This window comes from Rhinoderma darwinii, chromosome 3 (genome assembly GCF_050947455.1).
Source record: "Rhinoderma darwinii isolate aRhiDar2 chromosome 3, aRhiDar2.hap1, whole genome shotgun sequence".
Lineage (NCBI taxonomy): Eukaryota > Metazoa > Chordata > Amphibia > Anura > Rhinodermatidae > Rhinoderma > Rhinoderma darwinii.
Genome location: NC_134689.1, coordinates 162,044,499 through 162,065,203, shown reverse-complemented (window position 1 = coordinate 162,065,203; position 20,705 = coordinate 162,044,499). Strand labels below are relative to the sequence as shown.

General features: G+C 44.4%; 1 protein-coding gene across 7 annotated transcripts in view; it reads left to right on the top strand.

The window, feature by feature from the left end:
• KCNC2 (potassium voltage-gated channel subfamily C member 2) overlaps window positions 1–20,705 on the top strand; it is a 317,994-nt gene that overhangs the window by 156,840 nt on the left and 140,449 nt on the right. The window lies entirely within an intron of this gene.

The window sequence follows — 20,705 nt, the reverse complement described above, 5'->3', positions numbered from 1 at the left end:
AATAGTGGCGCAGGTTTGGTGAGGCGTGTCCGCTGCGGGAATCCTGCAGGGAAAAAAAAGTTTAGACTTGCCCCGGCCGTAGTCCTGGCGACGCATCTCTCTCTTCTGAACGTAGCCCCGCCTCCTGGGATGACGCTGTAGACCATGTGACCGCTGCAGCAGTCACATGGGATGAAACGTCATGACAGGAGGCGGGGCTGCGCTAAGAATAGAGGATCGCGTCACCAGGACTACGGCCGGGGTAAGTCTAAACTTTTTTATAAATTTAAAAAAGTGCCTTTTTATTTTTTCTCATTTGTGATTTTTGCGGCAGAACCGCAGCATTTCCGCAACAGAGGAGCAGCGATCCCACAGAATACATTGACATGCTGCGGCTTAAAAAAACACACTGCAGGTCCATTTTTTTTTTGCAGCGTGTGGATGAGATTTGTTCATATCTCATCCACTCGGCTGCGACTGTGATACGCTGCGGATTCTCCACAATAAAATGTGCTGCATAAAATCCGCAGCGTTCATGCCTAGTGTGTTCCTACCCTAAGGCCGGATTTACGCGAGCGTGTGCTATTTGCGTGCGCAAAAACGTTGCGTTTTGCGCATGCAAAAGGTCCATAACAGCTCCGTGTGTCAGCAGCGTATGATGCGTGGCTAGGTGATTTTTGCGCAGCCGCCATCATTATGACACTCTGTTTGTATGTTTGTAGCACGTGGTGCTTTTCTGTTTTCATTCATAGTTTATACGGCTGCGGAAGTGCTGGGCGGGATTTTCACGCACCCATTGACTTCAATGGGTGCGTGATGCGCGAACAACGCACAAATATCGGACATGTCGTGAGTTTTACGCAGCGGACACACGGACACACGCTGCGTGAAAATCACTGACAGTCTGCACGGCCCCATAGAATAACATAGGTCCGTGCGAGGCGCGTAAAAATCACGCACGTTGCACGGACGTATTACACGTTCGTCTGAATAAGCCCTAACAATAAGGCCCAGTTCACAGAGTTTTTGGCCCTTGATATTGACTCGGACGCTGCGTCAGAATCAGCACCAAACAACTTCCAAAACCGCCTCCCATTGATTTAATCTGAAATCATCGAAGTCAATGGGAGCCAGTCGCGGAAAAAAGAAAAAGCAGCACGTCCTTTCTTGTCGCGGTTCCGCCTCTGACCTCCCATCGAAATCAATGGGAGGCAGAAAATGCATTTTTCCCTGCGTTTTATGTCTGCTGTCCTCAATCGCCGCGGGCAAAAAACGCAGCAAGATAGTGTGGGCAGGTCAAAATCTGCCTCAAAATTCGGTGCGCGGTTCCAGGCGGTCGCGGGTGCGCATGCGCGGGAGTTTGCGGGTGCGCGCGATCGGTCGCACGGGCGGCGGTGTTTGACGGCCCCCATGACGACCCCCATGCTACCCAGGGCCGCTATCAGGGGGGGTATTAGGGGTACTGATGTGAGAGGCCCGGCCAAACCTAATTGAAAGGGGGGCCCGCAGCTCACGACATTCTTTTGGTGAAAAAAATGGGCCCCATTGCAGGGGCCTGTTTATTTTCTACCAAAGGCAAGTCGCGGCAGTTTGCCGCGCCCCCTTTCAATTAGGTTTGGCCGGGCCTCTCACATCAGTACCCCTAATACCCCCGCTGATGGCGGCCCTGGGTACCATGATATAGTTCTGGACGGAGTACCGTTAACAGGCGGTGCCACGGTAGGGGGGTCCAGGAAATTTAGCTGTAGGGGGCCCTGAAATTCCTGATGGCGGCCCTGGCTGTGACATCACTGCACTGTAACATCACTATCTTCATTACGGCTGTACTGTGACATCACTGCACTGTAACACCACTATCTTCATTACTGCTGTTCTGTGACATCACTGCACTGTAACACCACTATCTTCATTACTGCTGTAGTGTGGCATCACTGCACTGTAACACCACTATCTTCATTACTGCTGTACTGTGGCATCACTGCACTGTAACACCACTATCTTCATAACTGCTGTACTGTGACATCACTGCACTGTAACACCACTATCTTCATTACTGCTATACTGTGACATCACAACACTGTAACACCACTATCTTCATAACTGCTGTACTGTGACATCACTGCACTGTAACACCACTATCTTCATTACTGCTATACTGTGACATCACAGCACTGTAACACCACTATCTTCATTACTGCTGTACTGTGACATCACTGGACTGTAACACCACTATCTTCATAACTGCTGTACTGTGACATCACTGCACTGTAACACCACTATCTTCATTACGGCTGTACTGTGACATCACTGCACTGTAACACCACTATCTTCATTACTGCTATACTGTGACATCACAGCACTGTAACACCACTATCTTCATTACTGCTGTACTGTGACATCGCTGTGTGCATTATCCTTGTTTTATGATGCTGTTATTATTATCCCTGTATTGTGACATCATTAACTATTAGTTGTTATATAACTATTGTTTATTATCCCGGGTCTAAGAAGGTTCAGGGAATCAACATGTAGATTTCTCACGATGCTAATTCAATCCTCAGTTTTCTATATTGACAAAGAGAATCAAAGAACCACAGCATCCGAATAAAAGCAATTCACTTTTTAGGACACCAATGTGCAACATTTCTCTCGAGTGTCAGCCTTTTCCAGCCTAAACATCATACATGGGTGACCAATAAAAATAATTACTTTTATATGGACACTGTGGTCCTTTGACTCCTTGTTGTGACTATCCCTGTTCTGTGATGTCACTTTGTGCATTATTACTGGGACATTACTGTGTGCAATAATTGTTTCCTATAACTTCACTATGTTTATTATCTATGTACGATGATATCACTGCATTTGTTTTTCCTGTTTTGGGACATCACTATGTTCATTATCTCTGCATTGTGATACATTGTGACATGATTAAAAGGGTTGTCTCATGAAGACAACCCATGTCCATATGGCCTATTAGGGCATATGGACATCATGGAGAGGAATCCTGTGCTTGGAGCGCCCTCTATGAGTTCCTGGATCTATGAGAAACTCCTAACTCTATAAGCAGCTTCAAGCTTCGTCTGACTCTAACCATTCATTTGAATGGCTACCATGAATGACTACATTTGTCTGGCTGGCTACGTTTCCCCCTGCAAAAACAGCTGTTTGCCAGGGGTGTTGGAAGTCAGCTGATCCCTGTGGAGGCTCCCATGTGAAAGAGGTTGCCTCTGGCGAGACAACCAGTTTAACTCTTTCACTTCCAATGATGTATGGAACACATCATGATTTATAATAATTGCTGCAACTAGAATATAAGAGCTAGAGGTTAGATCTTGGTATCTTATCAAAGCCAAAATTTTAGTTTTTTAAATACTTTCAAAGCTCTAGCTATAATCTTTCGGACAGCCCTCATGTGAAGTTGGGGAGCAGGATAAATAAAACGTTTTACTCCTCGCTCATGTGTCTTTGTAGGGGAGGGGCGAGCTGCAAGTGACAGATGGAAGAAAAATCCCAGCCTGTTAGTGTCATCGCTCCCCTGTACAGTCCTACAGTGACCCTACTGGTGTGAGACATGGACTTTTATTCATGTTATCAGAGTGGATAAGCGCTCTCTGATTGTCACATATAGGAGGTCTTTTTTTCCACTACAGGGATGAGAAGATGAACAGTTTCCATCTAATCATCTCCTGCATCTAATCAGGCCATTAGTCGACTATGCGGCTCAAAGGTTTACTGTCATCTAGCTTACAGATATTTTTGGTCTCTGTATGGTCTGGATGATTTTGTGAAGATTTGATCCCTGGCAGTGAAAGGGTTAATGTCACATCACTGTGTGCACTAACTCTTTCCTATTTCATAGTGTTTATTATCCATGTGCTGTGACATAACTGAGTGCATTATTCCTGTTTGGTGATACACGGTGTTCATGATCACTGTACTGTGACATTAACCCCTTCCCGCCGCAGCCCTTTTTCAGATTTTCATTTTTTCCTCCCCACATTCCAGAAGCCATAACGCCTTTATTTTTCCGTCGATATAGTACTATGAGGGCTTGATTTTCGCGGGACGAGTTGTAGTTTTTTGTAGCACCATTTATTTTGCCATATAATGTACTAGGAAACGTAAAAAAAATTATTTGTGGGGTAGAAAATGAAAAAAACAGCGATTCCTCCATGGTTTTTTGCGCGCCGTTTTTATGGAATTCACTGTGCAATTAAAACAAGATGTTAACTTTATTTTCTGGGTCAATACAACTACGGCGATACCAAATATATATAGTTTTTTCTATATTTTACTACTTTTACAAGTAAAAATCTAAGTGCAAAAAAGAAAATTTCTTTTGTGTCGCCAAATTCCGAGAGCCATAACTTTTTTTATTTTTGCGTCGATTAAGTGGTATGAGGGCTTGTTTTTTGCGGGATAAGCTGTAGTTTTTAATAATACCATTTTGGTGTAAATGCGACAGTATGATCACTTTTAATTTAATTTTTTGTGGGAAATTAGGTGACCAAAAAATAGAGATTCTGGCGTTAACAATTTTTTTTTACGGCGTTCATCGTGCGGGTTAAATAATGATATATTGTAATAGTTCAGACTTTTACGGATGCGGCGATACCAATTATGTTTATTTATTTTTTTACTATGCTCTAGGGGAAAAATGCGAAAAGGGGGGTTTTTTGAACTCTTAATATTTAATATTTTTTTTACACAAAAAAAACCTTTATTTAACTCATTTTTACTTTTTTTATTAGTCCCCCTAGGGGACTTCAACCAGCGATCGTTAATGCAATACTAATGTAATACTTAATAGGTGTACAAAGATGGCGGACCTGGAGGTCTTCATTAGGCCCCCAGGCAGCCATAGCAACCATCGCCCCACCGCGATTGCATTGTGGGGGGCGCGATGAGCTGTTAGAGGGGGTTACCCCCTATTTCTAATGATTTAAATGCTGCGGTCTCTGTTATCCGCGGCATTTAACGAGTTAAACTAGCGGGATCGCGCTCGAGCGCGATGCCGCTAGTTACTCTGAGGTGTTGGCTGTTACAAACAGCCGACACCGGCATCGTATGAAGCGGGTTCACTGCGCGAGCCCTCTCCATACTTCTCCTACCCGACTTTGGCGTATGGATACGTCAAATGTCGGGAAGGGGTTAATGTGTTCATCATCAATGGACAGTGACATCAATGTTTCCATAATCCGGCACTGTGACATCACTGCAACTAGTTTTCTATTGCTGTTGCTTCACTTTGGTGATTACCTATGCGCTGGGACATCACTATCGTTATTATCCCTGTAATGTGATATCACAATTTTTATTAACCCTGGTCAGTGATATCACTGTTTATTATTTCTGTACTGTGACATTATTGTATTTAATATACTTGTAATGTCACATAACTTTATACTTATCACTGTACTCTGGCTTCACTGTGTTTATTATGCTTGTGGTAACATTACTGTAAGAATTATTATTGTACAGTGACATCATTGTGTACATTTTCAGGGGTATAAGCTTATGAGATAGAGAGCTTGCAGTCGCATCTAGGAACTAATACCAAAGAAGCCCTGACAGTTCCTCTGCTATATTGGAGGATACTAGTACTACAAATGTATTTATTATAATTTTTTGTTCTTGCGCATATAGTGCCAAAATATTCCACAGCGCTAAACCAAAATATGTCATTACTCACTGCTCAAGTGGGGGCGAATATGTTTGAATTGCATGTAGAGTTGGTGGTCTCCGATACAAATTTTGCATTGGGGCCTAAGAACTTCAAGTTACATCTCTGATGTCATATGTGAGCAGTACTGACCTGTACTGATCAAACCACCCAACATGTGCATTCCCGATACCATTTAAGCCCCGTCCTGATACACCCGACAGAGGTCCATTTGTGGGACAATCCTGCAATAAACGGGACTGTTAAGAGGTAAGGTGCTGAGCAAAAATACTTCTACAGTATTCAGGAGTAGATGAGCAAAAAGCAGGAAGCATAAATTTGTAATTTATGACCATGGAGAGCAATAGCTGCATCAAATTGTGAGCACTTAAAGAGGCTCAGTCACCAGTTTATAAGTACCCTATGGGTAAGGCCACACAAAGCTGCCGTGACACGGTCGCAACATGGCTAAGAACCGTGCCGGCACCATGTTTGGTGCGGCTGTCAAACAGCCTGTTAGTGGCCGCATGTTAACGCGCGTAAACCTTCCCTTTATCTGCAAAATCGCGCGGCCATGAATTAATACACCCTTTATGACCGCACGATTTTGCAAATTACAACAACTTACCCCCTATTCATCTCTATGGTAGCGCCGGAAAAAGCTGAACACTGCACTCGGCTATCTCCGGCGCTCCCATAGAGAATGAATGGAGTGGCAGTGCGCATGCGCATGTGACTGGAATACTCCTTAACGAGGTATTTGACAGCCGCTCCTACATAGTGCCAGCGCGGTTGTTGGCCGCGTTGAGACCGTGTGAGGGCCACTCCGTGTGGCCTTACACTATCTCCTACATAATCTGATCGGCGCTGTAATGTAGATAACAACAGTGGTTTGTATTTTGAAAAACGATCATTTTTGAGCAAATTATGAACAATTTTAACCCTTTCACGCCGCAGCCCTTTTTCAGATTTTCATTTTCGTTTTTCCCTCCCCACCTTCTAAAGGCCATAACGCCTTTATTTTTCCGTCGATATAGTACTATGAGGGCTTGATTTTTGCGGGACAAGTTGTAGTTTTTCGTAGCACCATTTATTTTGCCGTATAGTGTACTAGGAAACGGGAAAAAAATTATTTGTGGGGTAGAAAATGAAAAAAACAGCGATTCCGCCATGGTTTTTTGCGCGCCGTTTTTACGGAATTCACTGTACAATTAAAACAACATATTCATTTTATTCTATGGGTCAATACGATTACGCCGATACCAAATATGTGTAGGTTTTTCTGTATTTTACTACTTTTACAAGTAAAAACCTAAGTGTAAAAAAGAAAAGTTATTTTGTTTCGCCAAATTCCGAGAGCCGTAACGTCTTTATTTTTCCGTCGATTAAGTGGTATAAGGGCTTATTTTTTGCGGGATAAGCTGTAGTTTTCAATAATACCATTTTGGTGTAAATGTGACGGTTTGATCACTTTTTATTTCATTTTTTGTGGGAGATTAGGTGAACAAAAAATAGAGATTCTGGCGTTTACAATTTTTTTTTTACGGCGTTAACCGTGCGGGTTAAATAATGATATATTGTGATAGTTCAGACTTTTACGGACGCGGCGATACCAATTATGTTTATTTATTTAATTTTTTACTATGCTCTAGGGGGAAAATGGGAAAAGGGGGGTTTTTTGAACTTTTAATATTTTTTTTTTTTTTACACAAAAAAAACAACTTTATTTAGCTCATTTTTAAATTTTTTATTAGTCCCCCTAGGGGACTTCAACCAGCGATCGTTAATGTATTGCAGTATATCATGATTCTGACAGTCTCTTATGAAGCCCTGCCGGAGGCAGAGCTTCATAGGAGTACCAAGATGGCGGACCCCCAGGCAGCCGTGTGAACCAACGGCTCCCCCGATCTCGCCGCGGGGGGGCCCTTGAGACGTTACAGGGGGTCGCCCCCCTGTTTTTAGTAATTTAAATGCCGCGATCTCTATTAAACAAGTGGGATCACGCTAAAGCGCGATCCCGCTCGTAACCCAGAAGTGTCGGCTGTAACACACAGCCGACACACTCGCTCTATGGAGCGGACTCAGCCTGTGAGCCCGCTCCATATTCCCCCACCCGGCGTGCGCCGTATATATACGGCGGATGTCGGGAAGGGGTTAAATTTATGATAATTAGTTTCTTAATAGACAACTGGGCGTTTTTTTACTTTTTACCAACTCGGCATTGTGTAAAGAAGTGTATGACGCTGACCAATCATCGTTCCAGCCCAGCTACTTTCACTGCACACAGGTTGCGTGTGCCTGCTGCTCTCTCCATTCTGTTCACTGGGAGTTACGGAAACACCTGAGCAGCAAACCCCGTTCTCGATATAGGAGCTGGGACCCACATCTGTCAGACAGTTATGGCCTATCCTATGGATAGGCCATAAATGTCTAAGTTGGGAAAACCTCTTTAAACACTAGGGAGAAAGAGGGCATTACCACATGGAGAAAGGAGGATAGTTGCATGTTATTTTGATAGAAATGGTATTTTGACATTTTAGGACCTGTGACCTCTCCTAGCATGTCTGTTTTAGTAATTACTTGTACATGAAATAAGAATTCTGAAGCATCTTTTCTTGGACTGTAGGTTGTGCCGTTCCTCTGCTTTTCCTTCTAGAAATGTATGAATAAATGACAACCGGGTGTTACCAGTTGGGGGGGGGGGTGTCCCTACACAGTCTGATATTATCCAATCAGTGATAACAGAGTGAGAATGTGTAGTGACCCACCACTTTAACAAGGGGAATTGTAACACCCTGTTGTCAATTCATAAATTTCTAGGAAAATATAACAAAATGCAAAGTTTAACCCCTTCCCGACAACCCCACGTAAATTAACGAGCTACAGAGCTTGTCCTTGTGCCAGCAGCCCATTAATTTACGTGTTCACCTAACACAGTCATTCCCCTGAGCCCGTCATCTCTCAGTACCGGCTGCTACTAGCGGCCAGTACTGAAGCAAGACAACAGGACCGGATCACAGAAGTAGTCCCCGCCAATTAACCCCTTAAATGTGGCAGTCAATAGCGACCACCACATCTAAGGGGTTCATCACCATCGGCACCCCGCGATGCGATCGCGGGGTGCCAATGGTTGTTATGGCAACCAAAGGCCTCCGTGTCTGCCATCTACGGAAGGCGATTAGTTCCTGCCAGAGGCATGCCCTAGTATGCTACCTGTCAGTGTGAAAGTGTATTATACTAACAAACGGACAATTGGACCCTCAAGTCCCTAGTGGGACTAAAAAAAAAAAGTAAAAAAAAGTTTCAAAATAATGTATAAAAATAAAAAAGTTCAAGTTTCAAGTAATAAAATAAAAAAAACAAATACATTTTTCCCTTATCAAGTCCTTTATTATTAGGGGGAAAAAAAAAAGTCAACTATGCATAATTGCATTATTTATCCCAAAAATTGTACCAATAAAAACTACAGTTTGTTCCACAAAAAACAAGCCCTCCCACAACTTTCTTGATGAAAAAATAAAAAACTTAAGGCTTTTAGTATATGGCAACACAAAAAATGTTTTTTTTTATTAAAAAGTGATTTTATCGTGCCGTAAGTTATAAAAAAAGACATGCATATGGTATCGCCGTAATTGCGTCAATCTGCAGAATAAATTAAATATGTCATTTTATAGTGCACAGTGAACGCGCAAAAAAAGAATAAAAAAAGAATAGAAGAATTTCTGCCTTTTGGTCACCAAGGCTCTCAAAAAACAGAATAAAAAGTGATCAAAAACTTGCATGTACCCCAAAATGGTAACAATAAAAACTACAGAGTGTCCTGCAAAAAAATAAGCCCTTATATTACTCCGTCGTGAAAAAAAAAGTTATGGCTCTCAGAATTTGGTGACACAAAATGTGCAGAGTGTTCCAAAAGGGGAACAAGGTTTAGCACCATTTATCAGTGCAACACTGGCCACACATCTGTTAAATATTATTTATTTACCCCATTATTATACCCTCTTATTATACCCTGATGTACTCGGCAGAGCATTCATATGCCCCCACATTATAAATTGAAATACCAGTAAAACTCCAAACAGTACTACTACCAAGCAAAATCTGCGCTCCCTCCCTTCTGAGCCCTACAGCTTGCCCAAACAGCAGTTTACGTCCACGTATATGGCATCACCATACCCGGCGAACCCGCTTAACAGTTTATAAGGTGTTTGTCTTCAGTGGCAAAAACTGGGCACAACATATTGTGCACTAAAATGGCATATCAGCGGAAAATCCACTGCGTATTATTTTCTAGTAAAATAGTCAAAATACTCACTGCACTCCTTAATAAATGCCATGAGGGGTATAGTTTCCAAAATGGGCGTCACTTCTTGGAGGTTTGTTTTACTATTTGACCTAAGAACCCTGCAATTGTGGGCCAATGCTATGAAAATCACCAATTAGACCTCAAATGTGCATGGCGCTCTTACACTCCTGAGCCCTGGCATATGTCAAGACAAATGATAAATGCCTTGAGGGCTGTAGATTCCAAGATAGGGTCACTTCTCAGGGTTTTCCCACTGTACTCTGGTACCTCAGGGGCTTTGCAGATACGACATGGCGTCCAAAAACCAATCCAGCAAATTCTGCGCTCCAAAAGCCAAATGGCGCTCTTTCCCTTCTGAGCCCTGCCTTGTGCCCAAACATCAGTTTAGGGTCACATATTAGGTATTGCCAGACTCTGGAGAAATTAAGTAACAAAATTTGTGGTATTTTTTTCCTATTACCCCTTGTAAAAGTAAAGAATTGTGAGCTAATACAACATAGTTTTGGAAAAAATAATTTTTTTCATTTTCACCTCCTATTTTTAATAAAATCTATGAAACACCTGTGGGGTCAAAATGTTCACTTCCTACCTAAATGAATGGCCTGAGGGGTGCCGGGGGGTTTCCCTGTGCTGGTACTTTAGGGGCTCTACAAATGCAACATAGCACACAAAAACCAATACAGCAAAATCTGCATACCAAACAGCAGTTTCTGACCACATATTGGGTATTGTCGTACTCGAGAGAAGTTGCTTTACAAATTTTGGGGTTCTTTATCTCTTTTAACCCTTGAGAAAATGAAACAATTCTACATTAAGTGGAAAAAAAATTTGTATTTTTATCCTGACAACCAAATCCCAATACATTTTGCAAAAAACCTGTGGGGTTTAAGTGCTCACTATACTCCTAGTTCGATTCCTTGAGGGGTGTGGTTTCCCTAATGGAGTCATTTTTGGGGGTCTCCACTGTTTAGTACCTCAGGGGCTTTGCAAATGTGACACAGCACCCAAAACCAGTCTAGCAAAATTTTAGCTCCAAAAGCCAACCGACTCCCCTTCCTTTCTGAGCCCTGTGGTGTGTCCAAACAGCAGTTTATGACCACATATGGGGGATCTCACTGCACCCTTAAATGAAGGTCTAGTTTTCCAAATGGTGTCTTTTCAGGGATGTTTCCACTGTTTTGACCCCACGGGACCTCTACAAACCTGACATGGTGCCCAAAATCCACCGGGTGTTCCTTTGCTTCTGAGGCCTGCATTTCAGTCCAGTAGCACACTAGGGCCACATGTGGGATGTTTCTAAAAAGTGCAGAATCTGGTCAATGAATATTGAGTGTTATTTCTCTTGTATTAATCTTCTGTGTTACAGAAAAAAATGGATTAAAATTGAATTTCTTAAAAAAAAACTAAGTTTGTCAATTCCAGCTCAACTTTGCTTTAATTCCTGTGAAATGCCTAAAGGATTAAGAAACTTTCTAAATGCTGTTTTGAAAACTTTGAGGGGTGCAGTTTTTAAAATGTGGTGTCTTATGGGGGTTTCTACTATATGCCCCTCAAAGCCACTTTAGAACTAAACTGGTCCTTAGAAATTGCTGCTAAAGTTCTAAGCCTTCAAACGTCCTAGAAAAATAAAAGAATGTTCAAAATTTATACCAACATAAATATATATGGGACGTGAACTAGTAACTATTTTGTGTGATATAATTATCTGCCTTACAAGCAGATACATTTAAATTTAGAAAGATGCAAATTTTTCCAAATTTTTTCACAAATAAACACTGAATGTATCGACCAAAGTTTACCACTCACATAAAGTACAATGTGTCACGAGAAAAAACTATCTTAGAATTGCTGGATAAATAAAAGCATTCCAAAGTTATTACCACATAAAGTAACACGTCAGATTTGAAGAAATTGGCCTGGTCATTAAGGCAAAAACAGGCTGTGTCCTGAAGGTTAAAGAAAAGATGCTCCAGAATTGTGATATCCTGGGGAATACAAGTATTTACTAAATTAGATGTGTCAGGAGATTTGACAGGTCCTTTTTAGGGTGCAGTCACACGTGACATATCTTCCTTTAGTTTCCACAGCATAAAAACACATGGTGGAATATTGTACAATGTCCAATGGGGAAAACATTCCGCAACTCAGACATTTCTTAATTTCTTTTGTTGCAAAATAGTTTCACATAGGCTTAGGCCTCATGCACATGACCGTAATTTTTATCCGCAACTTCGGATCCGTAATTGCGGATAAAAATACGGATTAATTTATTTCTATAGCCCAAAGACACCTTCCTGTATATTTACGGGTATTTTCGGGCCGTAGAAATTACCCACAAAAAATAGGACATGTCATATTTTTTTAAGTTACGGACCACGCTGCAGTACTTTACAATGGGAGTACGGCCTGCAAATGCGGGTGACCGTCCGTGGCCCGTCGGTGCCGTAAGCACGGACAGTGCACACGGCTACGGTCATGCGCATGAGGTCTGAGGGTATGTTCACACGCACTAATTACGGACGTAATTCGGGCGTTTTTGCCCCGAATTACGTCCGAAAATAGCGCCTCAATAGCGCTGACAAACATCTGCCCATTGAAAGCAATGGGCAGACGTTTGTCTGTTCACACGAGGCGTAATTTACGCGCCACTGTCAAATGATGGCGCGTAAATAGACGCCCGCGTCAAAGAAGTGACCTGTCACTTCTTTGGCCGTAATTGGAGCCGTTATTCATTGACTCCAATGAATAGCAGCGCCAATTACGTCCGTAATGGATGCGGCGTTCAAGCACCTGCACATGCCGTTACGGCTGAAATTACGGGGATGTTTTCAGGCTGAAACATCCCCGTAATTTCAGCCGTTACGGACGCCCTCGTGTGAACATACCCTAACATTGTAAAGTTTTGTAAAAATACGCTGCAGAAATATAAGGCAAATGCGCCATGTGTCATTGGACCCTTAGGTTTCACTCACACAATTTTTTTTGACACATAAAAACAAAAGTTTTTTGGAACATTTTTTTATGCAATTTTTTGCTAATACTGTGTTTTACTAAGGGTATGTTCACACGCTAGCTGGCTTTTAAGGCTGAAATGACAGACTGTTTTCAGGAGAAAACAGCTGCCTCGTTTCATCCGTAAAAGCAGCTCCTCGTATTATGCGAGGCGTCTTTGACGCCTGTAATCTTGAGCTGCTCTTCATTGAGTTCAATGAAGAACGGCTCAAATTACGTTGCAAAGAAGTGCCCAGCTGTCAAACGACGACGCGTAAATTACAGGTTGTCTGCACAATACGTCGGCAAACCCATTCTAATGAATGGGCAGATGTTTGCCGACGTATTGCAGCCCTATTTTCAGACGTAAAACGAGGCATAATACGCCTCGTTTACGTCTGAAAATAGGTCGTGTGAACCCAGCCTAAGGGCAGATTCACACGAGCGTTGCGTTTTTGCTCGCGCAAACAACGCAGCGTTTTGCGCGCGCAAAAACCATTTGACAGCTGCGTGTGTCATCCGTGTCTGATGCGCGGCTGCGTGATTTTCGCGCAGCCGCCATCATAGAGATGAGGCTAGTCGACGGCCGTCCCTGTCCAAGGTGCTGAAAGAGCTAACTCTTTCAGCACCCTCGACAGTGAATGGCGAACACAATATCGCAAAACCTGTAGAAAAAAAAGAAAAAGTTCGTACTTACCGAGAACTTCCCGGCCGTTGCCTTGGTGACGTGTCCTTGGTGACGCGCCTCTCTTGACATCGGGCCCCACCTCCCTGGATGACGCGCCAGTCCATGTGACCGCTGCAGCCTGTGCTTGGCCTGTGATTGGCTGGAGCTGTCACTTGGACTTAATTGTCATCCAGGGAGGTCAGACTGGAGGAAGAAGCCGGGAGTTAGCGGTAAGTCAGAACTTCGTTTTTTTTTCTACAGGTTCATGTATATTGGGATCGGAAGTCACGGTCCATGGTGCTGAAACAGTTTAACTCTTTCAGCACCATGGACAGTGACTATCTCCTGACGTCGCGTACCGATAATTTTTTTGCCGGGTTCGGCCAAAACGAGTTTGGCCGAACCCGGTGAAGTTCGGTACGCTTGTCCGGCTTCGCTCATCGCAAAGACACTCCGTTTGGATGTTCGGAAACAGAAAAGCACGTGGTGCTTTTCTGTTTTTATTCATCCTTTTCACTGCTGTTGCGCGAATCACGCTCGTCCCACGGAAGTGCTTCCGTGTGGTGCACGTGATTTTCACGCACCCATTGACTTCAATGGGTGCGTGATGCGCGAAATACGCAGAGTTATTGCAAAAAGCACAGACTGTCTGTACTGCCTCATAGACTTGTATTGGTCCATGCGTGCCGCGTGAAAACCACGCGGCCCGCACGGACCGAATACACGCTCGTGTGAATCCCCCCTAACTGTGTATTTTCTAACTGCTATTTTTCACATTGCAAATCATGTGATTTAAAGATCATGTGATTCCTCTTTGTAATACATCATTTTTTATATGAAAAACTGCCACCAAAAATGGCATAAAAAAACGCAACGTACATTGACACTTGCATTTTTTTTAAGAGAAAAAAAAAACTATGGAGGTCTATGAGAAAAAAACGTCCTTAAAGAGGCTCTGTCACCAGATTTTGCAACCCCTATCTGCTATTGCAGCAGATAGGCGCTGCAATGTAGATTACAGTAACGTTTTTATTTTTAAAAAACGAGCATTTTTGGCCAAGTTATGACCATTTTTGTATTTATGCAAATGAGGCTTGCAAAAGTACAACTGGGCGTGTTGAAAAGTAAAAGTCCAAGTGGGCGTGTATTATGTGCGTACATCGGGGCGTTTTTACTTCTTTTACTAGGTGGGCGTTCTGACGAGAAGTATCATCCACTTCTCTTCAGAACACCCAGCTTCTGGCAGATCACGCTGTGACGTCACTTCCCCAGGTCCTGCATCGTGTCAGACGAGCGAGGACACATCGGCACCAGAGGCTACAGTTGATTCTGCAGCAGCATCAGCGTTTGCAGGTAAGTAGCTACATCGACTTACCTGCAAACGCCGATGCTGCTGCAGAATCAACTGTAGCCTCTGGTGCCGATGTGTCCTCGCTCGTCTGACACGATGCAGGACCTGGGGAAGTGACATCACAGCGTGATCTGCCAGAAGCTGGGCGTTCTGAAGAGAAGTGGATGATACTTCTCGTCACAACGCCCAGCTAGTAAAAGAAGTAAAAACGCCCCGATGTACGCACATAATACACGCCCACTTGTACTTTTACTTTTCAACATGCCCAGTTGTACTTTTGCAAGCCTCATTTGAATAAATACAAAAATGGTCATAACTTGGCCAAAAATGCTCGTTTAAAAAAAACCAAAAAACGTTACTGTAATCTACATAGCAGCGCCTATCTGCTGCAATAGCAGATAGGGGTTGCAAAATCTGGTGACAGAGCCTCTTTAAATGATGCAAAAAAACGGGCTTGCTGCGATTATAGAAAAATGCCACTGATACAAAAAACAAAAGTTAGGCCTTATTTACACGAACGTGTGCGTTTTGCGCGTGTAAAAAATGCAGTGTTTTGCGCGCATTGCAGTTCCGTGTGTCATCGGTGAATGGTGCGTGGCTTCGTGATTTTCACGCATATGCCATCCTTATGACACGCGGTTTTGATGTTTAGAAAAAGAAATTAAGGAAGTGCTTTTATTTTTTCTTTCATTTTTTTATCTGCTGTTGCGCGAATCACACGCGACACACACGGAAGTGCTTACGTGTGCCGCGCGTGATTTTCACGCACCCATTGAAGTTAAAAAAAGGCCACGTATAGGACATGTTGTGAGTTTTACGCAGCGAACACACGCTGCGTGAAAATCACGGAATGTCTGAACGACCCCATTGACTAACATAGGTCCGTATCACGGACATTAAACACATTAGTGTAAATAAGGTCTTAAAATAAAGAACGCCACCTAAGAAAACCCTATGTTTGTAGAGCTTTTTATATTTCCCATTGAATTCAAGATAACATCTGGCCGCAGCATTTTTTTGCTGTTAAAACGGCAGCAAAAAACACGAGGAAAAACGTCACTAAAAACATGACGTTTTTTTCCTAAAAACACTGTGTGTGATCTACGGACCATGTGTCGCCCATATTTCCTGAACCGACCGCAGTTCAGAGAGCCGGGATTCTAGCTTCATAGTTATCTATAATACGAGAAGCCCCGCTCCCTGAACTGTGTTCGGTCCGGGAAATACTGCCGACATACGATCCATATTTCACGGACGAACACACCCGTGTGAATTTTGCCTTAGGCTGGGTTCACACGACCTATTTTCAGCCGTAAACGAGGCGTATTATGCCTTGTTTTACGCCTGAAAATAGGGCTGCAATACGTCGGCAAACATCTGCCCATTCATTTGAATGGGTTTGCCGACGTACTGTGCAGACGACCTGTAATTTACGCGTCGTCGTTTGACAGCTGTCAAACGACGACGCGTAAATTGACTGCCTCGGCAAAGAAGTGCAGGGCACTTCTTTGCAACGTAATTTGAGCTGTTCTTCATTGAACTCAATGAAGAGCAGCTCAAGATATACGAGCGTCACAGACGCCTCGTATATTACGAGGAGGAGCATTTACGGCTGAAACGAGGCAGCTGTTTTCTTCTGAAAACAGGCTGTCATTTCAGCCGTAAATCACAGCTAGCGTGTGAACATACCCTTAAAGTAATTTAGCAACCACAGAATAAGTGGAGAGGGAAAACTGTTTTGCGAATATGCTTATCTCACTGCTGAGCGCACACGATTTGACAAGTTCAGCTGTGTAATTTCTGTGTAATAATCTGCTTGGTTGTTGGCCCAGATCAGTGTTTATCAACTTCAGTCTTCAAGTATGCTGAACAGATAATGTCTTAAGGAGTTTCCCACAGAGAGAACACCTGCAAAGACTTATACATTGATACCAGTTACATTTCCTGCTGAGCAGTTAGGCCTAGACTGCACTGAGACTTTTTGTAGCGTTATTGATTGATTTTAACTATTGAGTGACAACTGCGGGCCACAAGATTTCATGCAGCTCAATGTATTACTTTGGACTGCAGCTGTAGCTCAATAGATAAATTCAATCAGTGGCACTACAAAAATTCTAGGTGCAGCCCTGGCCGAAAGTCAGGATCACACATAAAGTTTTGATGCAGTATTTGGCTGCAGTTTTTGCCTCAGTTTTTTTTTTAGCCAAAGGCAGAAATGGATTGTAAAGGAAGGAAAGGTATAAAGAAAATATTGATGCATCAAAACTGTGTGTATTAAAGGGGTTTTCCCACCAGGGACGTTTATGACATATACACAGGATATATCATTAATGTCAGATAGACTCTGGGACCCGCACCTGTCACTAGAACGGGGCAACCTAAACCATACCTCCCAACAATCCCAATTCTGGCGGGACAGTCCCGGTTTCTCACCACTGTCCCGCCGTCCCGGCCGGTCTTCAAAATGTCCCGCTGGGCGCTGCATCAAAACAGCTGATCGCTGCTGACTACAGCAGCGATCAGAAGAAGGCAGGAGTCTTGCGGCGGTGTTCTCACTGGGATCAATGCCGGCCTGGAAGTGGACCAGTCCAGTCACCTGACCTGTCACCTGACCTGTCATCTGACCTCACCGGTCAGGTGACTGGACTGGTCCACTCCCGGGCTGGCATCGACACCAGCGAGAACGCCGTTGCAAGACTCCTGCCTTCTTCTGAGTGACAGAAGTAGGGCCGGCTACCTCAACCGCTCTCCGCACAAAGTATAAGGGGCTGTGCGTTTCGCTACCTACACGGGGGGGGGGCTGTGTGTTGCGCTACCTACAGGGGGGCTGTGTGTTGCGCTACCTACAGGGGGCTGTGTGTTGCGCTACCTACAGGGGGGCTTTGTCTGGAGCTATCTACAGGGGGGCTGTATCTGGCACTATGTACAGGGGGGCTGTATCTGGAGCTATCTACAGGGGGGCTGTGTGTGGAGCTATCTACAGGGGGCTGTATCTGGCGCTATGTACAGGGGGGCTGTTTCTGGAGCTATCTACAGGGGGGCTGTATCTGGAGCAATCTACAGGGGGCTGTATCTGGCGCTATGTACAGGGGGGCTTTGACTGGAGCTATCTACATGGGGGCTGTATCTGAAGCTATCTACAGGGGTGCTGTATCTGAAGCTATCTACAGAGGGGCTGTATCTGGAGCTATCTACAGGGGAGGCTGTATCTGGAGCTATCTACAGGGGGCTGTATCTGGAGCTATCTACAGGGGGCTGTATCTGGAGCTTACTACAGGGGAAGCTGTATCTGGAGCTATCTACAGGGGGGCTGTATCTGGAGCTATCTACAGGGGGGGCTGTGTGTGGCACTATGTACAGGGGGGCTGTGTGTGGCACTATCTACAGGGGGGCTGTGTGTGGCACTATGTACAGGGGGGCTGTGTGTGGAGCTATCTATAGGGGGCTGTGTGTGGCACTATGTACAGGGGGGCTGTGTGTGGAGCTATCTACAGGGGGCTGTGTGTGGCGCTATCTACAGGGGGGCTGTGTGTGGCACTATCTACAGGGGGCTGCGTGAGGACCTATCTACAGGGGGGCTGTGTGTGGAGCTATCTAAAGGGGGGCTGTGCGTGGAACTATCTACAGGGGGCTGTGTGTGGAGCAATCTACAGGGGCTGTATCTGGAGCAATCTACATTGGGGCTGTGTGTGGCACTATCTACAGGGGGGCTGTGTGAGGAGCAATCTACAGGGGGGCTATGGTGATTTTTCCATTGACCGGTAGCAGAGTTACACAACTGGAAAAAAAAATCCCCATCATGTAACTCTGCTACCTGTCAATTGAAAAGTCATCCACCACAGGGTCTCCCTCTTGACTTTCTTTGTTCTTAGCCTTTTGGTTTGTCCTGCAGCTGCTGCCGTGATGAGAAAATGTTGTACCCAAGATAGGAAAAGTAACACAAAGACGATATAACCTGATCCATAATATCTGTGATATCCAGACAGTCTAGAGATCCGCAGTGAGAATGTGCGCGTGTTATTTGCAGAAGGATCTGGCCGTGATTTGATGTGTTTATGCCGCATATTGGGCGTGGTTAGGAGCATGGCTTAAAATGTCCCTCTTTTCCGAATTCAAAAGTTGGGAGGTATGCCTAAACCCTGTTCTACCTTCTTCTGCTCTCGCTGCCTCCCAGCCACTTCCTGACTTTATGGTCGGGTGTTACGAAAACAGCGTAGCTTGCTGAGCTACGCTGTTTCCGTAAGTCCCATAGTAGTGAAGGGCAATTACGGAAGCAGCATAGTATGCGAGCTACTCTGTTTCTGTAACTACTATTCAGTTCTACGGGAATTACGGAAACAGCGTAGCTCAGCGAGCTACGCTGTTTCCTAATTGATGGTCGGAATTCACCTGCTTCAGCCGCAACACAGAGCGGTAGAGCTACGCTATTTCCGTAACTGCTATTCACTATTATGGGACTCAGCAAGCTACTCTGTTTTTGTAACACTCGAGCATAAAGTCAGGAAGTGGCTGGGAAGCAGCGAGAGCACAAGAAGGTAGAACGGGGTTTAGGAGGCCACGTTCTAGAGATAGGTGCTGTTTTCAAAGGTGGGACCCGCATCTCTCTGACATCTATGACATATCCTGTGGATATATCATAAATGTCCCGGATGGGAAAACCCCTTTAATGCTGGGGCTAGACAGACACTTTTATAGTAGTGAGTCATAAATCGCTGTTCCTAGGAATGCATTAGACTAGAGATATTTATCTCACTACAAAAAATCGTTGTGATAAATCACTGTCTATAGTAGGGGTCTCAAACTCGGCCGGGTAAGTGGGCCGCATATAGAAAAAATGGGAAGTTGACGGGCCGCATTACTTTCAAATTTGATACAATACAAAATGATTGTTACTCAATTAGTTATTTTAACTACTATAACACTATATTACTAGAATAATAATACTACATTACTATAATAATAGCGCTAGGTTTAAAATTTGAGATATTTCTCCACGTGCTTATTTCAACAATCCAGCTTTCCAGTTTAAGTGTCGCTAAATGCAGTCCGGCGGCTCAGTTAGCACACATGTCAAGATTGGGCAGCCCCTTTTTAGATAGTGCCACAGTGCCCTCTGTGGATGCTGCCGCAGTGCCCTCTTTGGATGCTGCCGCAGTGCCCTCTGTGGATAATGCAACACACCCCTAGATAAGGCCACAGTGCCCTCTGTAGATAAGGCCACAGTGCCCTCTGTAGATAAGGCCACAGTGCCCTCTGTAGATAAGGCCACAGTGCCCTCTGTAGATAAGGCCACAGTGCCCTCTGTAGATAAGGCCACAGTGCGCTCTGTAGATAAGGCCACAGTGCCCTCTGTAGATAAGGCCACAGTGCCCTCTGTAGATAAGGCCACAGTGCCCTCTGTAGATAAGGCCACAGTGCCCTCTGTAGATAAGGCCACAGTGCCCTCTGTAGATAATGCAACACACCCCTAGATAATGCCAGTGTCCTCTTCAGATACTGTCACACACCCACTTGTAGATAACGCCACAGTGCCCTCTGTAGAGGCTGCCACAGTGCCCTCTGTAGAGGCTGCCACAGTGCCCTCTGTAGAGGCTGCCACAGTGCCCTCTGTAGAGGCTGCCCCAGTGCCCTCTGTAGAGGCTGCCCCAGTACCCTCTGTAGAGGCTGCCCCAGTGCCCTCTGTAGAGGCTGCCCCAGTGCCCTCTGTAGAGGCTGCCCCAGTGCCATCTGTAGAGGCTGCCCCAGT